Below are 3,241 nucleotides of genomic sequence, written 5' to 3'. Positions count from 1 at the left end.
TTTTTTTTTTTTTCAATTTTCTCTTTGTCTTTGTTTTTTGTTTTGTTTTGCATTTTGAATGTGATATGCCTAAGTGGAGTGTTTTTTATTTTTGTTTTTGTATTTATTCTGCTTGGTGTTATCTGAGCTTCCTAGATCTGTGATTTGGTGTCTGTCATTAATTTTAGAAAGTTCTTGATCATTATTACTTCAAATATTTATTTTGCTCTGTTTTTTTCTTCTCCTCCTGATATACTAATTATATGTACGTTACATATTTTGAAAACTGTCCCACAGTTCTTGAATATTCTCTTCTGTTTTTGTTTTTTTTTCCCCATTGTCTGCATTTCTGTTTGGGACGTTTCTGTTGGCTTATCTTCAGGCATGCTGATTTCTTTCTTCAGCTATGTCAAGTCTATTAAAGAATTCATAAAAAATATTCTTCACTTCTGTTAACAGTGTTTGTGATTTCTAGTATTTCCTTTAGATCTTTTCTTAGAACTTCCATCTCTCTGCTTAAACTGTCCACCTGCTTTTGCATGTTGCTTACTTTTTCCACTAGAGCTCTTAACATATTAATGATCGTTGTTTTAAATTCCCTGACAATTCCAACATCTGTGTCATACCTGAGTCTGGTTCTAGTGCTTGCCTTGTCTCTTCAGACTGCTTTTTTCTTGATTATATATATATATACTTTTTATTTATTTATTTATTTATTTATTTTTGAGAAGGGATCTTGCTCTGTCACCCAGGCTGGAGTGCAATGGTGTGATCTTGGCTCACCGCAACCTCCACCTCCCGGGTTCAAGTGATTCTCCTGTCTCAGCCTCCCAAGTAGCTGGGACTACAGGCATGTGCCACCATGCCTGGCTAATTTTTTGTATTTTTTTTTTTTTTTAGTAGAGACAGGGTTTCGCCATGTTGGCCAGACTGGTCTTGAAATCCTGACCTCAGGTACTCCACCCACTTTGGCCCCCCAAAGTGCTGGGATTACAGGCGTGAGCCACCGTGCCCAGCCACCTTATAATTTTTTTGTTGAAAGCTAGACATGTTGCATTAGGTAACAGGAACTGAGCCATTAGTGTGAAGACTTACATAAATTTGAATAGGAGGTGGACTTTAATGTTTGCTGTAGTCTGGTGTCAGAGATGTCAGAGGTAGTCAGGTATCAGAGGCTTCAAACTCCTTCAGTGTCCTTGTTTTTCATCTTCCGTCTTGACTTCAGGCTTTCCTAAAGTATTCTTCTTACTCAGATACAGTCTGAGTCTTGCAGCTGTAAGATGTCATCTGTAACCCATTATTATACTGGAACCCTGTTGGTGTTGTAAGGTATGAGGGAGGGGGAGCCTTCTATAATATTCTAATTAAACCTTTTAGTGGGCCTGTGTCTCTGAACTGTTTTTTTTTTTTGTTTGTTTTGTTTTATTTTGTGTTTTGTTTTGAGATAGGAGTCTTACTCTGTTGCCCAGGCTGGAGCACAGTGGCACAAACTTGGCTTACTGCAATCTCTGCCTCCTGAGTTCAAGCAATTCTCCTACCTCAGCCTCCTGAGTAGCTGGAACTATGGCCATGGGCCACCACACTCAGCTAATTTTTTTTTTTAAGTAGAAACAGTGTTTCACCATGTTGGCCAGGCTGGTCTTAAACTCCTGACCTCAAGTGATCCACCCACCTCGGCCTCCCAAAGTGCTGGGATTACAGGTGTGAGCCACCATGCCCAGCCTGAACTGTAATTTTTACAAGTATTCTTCTATAGCTTCTCTTTTCCCCCTCTCTTTAGGTGAGACTGGGAGGCTAGAGGGGGCTGGAATGGGATGTTCTTCCCTAAAGGCTCTGGGACAAGGCTCTGATGAAGATTTCTACTCTGGAGAATAGACCTTTATTACGGAAAAAGCTCTGAACATATTTCACAATTATTAGTCTTCTCCTCCCCATGATAGAGCCACGAGGGGATCTTTCTTAGATCTTCACCATGAGAGCCTGGCGGGGCTGCTAGAGGTAAAGCTCATGAAAACCTTAAGACTGAGGTCCCCAAGAATGTCTTTCTATTATGCTAACTACACTTAACCTTCAACAATTCAAGAAAATGACCATTTAAGCGTCCTATTAATTCATGGCTCCAGTGACTTCTGCTCCAGATAAGTAGATCTTGGCTGTGACTCTTTGGATCCTTGTGTCACTCTATATTCTGGGGCAGCACTTGCCTGGCAATCTCAGTTCTCTAGTGGATCCAAAAAAGTCATAGCTTTTCAGTTTGTCTAGCTTTTTATTGTCACGAGAATGGGAGTAACAACTTCTGATCTCAAGGGCTAAAATTGGAAGTTGATTCATTTAGCTTTTTAAATGTAGTCTTCTTTTCATTTTGAGTTTTTTTTTTTTTAAACAGGTAACTCATTTACATGTTTTCAAAGTCAAATCTGCACACAAAAATCTGTGAAACAAAGTATGTTAAGGATTTCTTATCCCATTCCTATCCCACTTACCATGTATTCTCCTTCCCTTATAGTAACCATTTCTTTAAAAAACAAAAACTAGGCTGAACGTGTTGGCTCAGGCCTGTAATCTCAGCATTTTGGGAGGCTGAAGCGAGCAGATCACTTGAGTCTAGGAGTTGAAGACCAGCCTATGCAACATAGTGAAACCCTGTCTCTACAAAAAATATAAAAAGTAGCCGGGCGTGATGGTGTGCACCTGTAGTCCCAGCTACTCAGGAGGCTGAGGCAGGAGAATCACTTGAGCCTCAGAGGCAGAGGTTGCAGTGAGTCAAGATCGTGCCACTGCACTCCAGCCTGGGAGACAAAGTGAGACCCTGTCAAAAAAAAAAAAAGAAAAAGAAAAAGAAAAAAAAACCTTTTGGTTTATCCTCCTATTGCTGTTGTGGCCTTTAAGTAAATGCCCTATGTAATTGTGATGCAGAAGGGTCTTGGATCCACTTTGAGAGACACTGCCCTATAGAAATATGTCTCATAAGGGGGTCAGCAAATGTGCATTTACATAAAGAAAGAGAGGAGAAAAGAAAGAAGGATGTAAAGAAAGAAGAAAGAAGGAAAAGGAAGGAAGAAACAAAAGAAGGAAGGAAAGTGAAAGGTAATGAAATGAAAAGGAAAGAAGGAAATAAATGAGTTGCCAATTCAGAGAATTACAAGATAAATAACCACCTCACCATTTCTACCAAGTTCTAGAAACCTAACTCAAAAGGCCTAAATAACAAAAAGTCTGATCATAGGAGGATTCCAAGTTTGGCTAATTGAGAGGCTCAAGA

Source organism: Rhinopithecus bieti, unplaced genomic scaffold (genome assembly GCF_001698545.2).
Source record: "Rhinopithecus bieti isolate Rb0 unplaced genomic scaffold, ASM169854v2 scaffold_17930, whole genome shotgun sequence".
NCBI lineage: Eukaryota > Metazoa > Chordata > Mammalia > Primates > Cercopithecidae > Rhinopithecus > Rhinopithecus bieti.
This window is presented reverse-complemented; position numbering follows the sequence as displayed.